Below are 1,267 nucleotides of genomic sequence, written 5' to 3'. Positions count from 1 at the left end.
AATAAAGCAATCCAGCCACTTAGAAATCAAAATCCTGAACTACAAATATTTCACTATATGGATGATGTGTTATTGGCACATAAAGATAAAAACACATTGCTAGAATGTTATGCCACACTTACAAACTTATTGAAAAATTATAATCTAGAGATAGCAATAGATAAAGTACAATTAAATCTTCCAATTAATTATTTAGGAGTTCTATTATCCTCAACCATGGTCCGTCCACCAAAAATTCAAATATGAGTAGATCAACTCAAATCACTTAATGACTTTCAAAAGTTATTGGGAGACATAAATTGGATAAGGCCTTATCTAGGCATACCAACAGGAGAGTTAGGACCTTTATTTGATATTCTAAAAGGTCCATCAGATCCAAATTCGCCCCGCATGTTAACGCCTGAAGCAAGAAAAGCATTAAAAATCATTGAAACATATATGGAAAATATGCATTTGGATATAATTGATATAAGTTTGCCTTTATTATTTATTGTACTACCAACAAAAAATATTCCTACAGGAGTATTTTGGCAAGAAGGTCCATTATTGTGGATACATTTATCTTATTCTCCTAACACTATTCTTACTAGATATCCTGAGGCTGTAGGACAATTAATACTCAAAGGAATAAAAGCAGCAAAGGGAGTGTTTGGGATGTCTCCCAATAAAATTATTACTCCATATACTATGGATCAAATTGATGAGTTAACTAATGAGTTAAATACTTGGGCAATAATCATGTGTAAAACTAGTGTTTCATTTGATAATCACTTACCATCTAATCCTTTGTTGTCTTTTTGGTCTAAGCATCCTGTAGTTTTTCCAAAAATGACAAGAAAAACCCCTATCATAAATGCTCCAAATATATTCACTGATGGGTCAAATAATGGTACAGCAGCAGTAGTTACTCCTGATCAAACTTTTACATTTTTAGTACCCAAACAATCAGCTCAAAAGGTAGAGCTTAATGCAGTATTACAAGCTTTTATGATGTTTAAAGATTCTGTATTTAATTTATTTTCTGATAGTCAGTATGTAGTTAATGCTATAGTATCCCTTGAAGATGCTGGTAGGATTTCACCTTCTTCTGCTGTTTTCTCTTTGTTTTCCACTATACAAAGTCTAATCTGGGACCGAAAAGATCCATTCTTTATAGGTCATATCAGGGCACATACAGGATTGCCTGGAGCCCTTAGTATGGGCAATGAACTAGCAGATAAATCTACATATGACATACATATTTTCTCCACAATAGAAGAAGCTATAA

Source organism: Spermophilus citellus (genome assembly GCF_964194105.1).
Source record: "Spermophilus citellus genome assembly, chromosome: 4".
Classification (NCBI taxonomy): domain Eukaryota; kingdom Metazoa; phylum Chordata; class Mammalia; order Rodentia; family Sciuridae; genus Spermophilus; species Spermophilus citellus.
Note: the sequence above shows the minus strand (reverse complement) of the source record.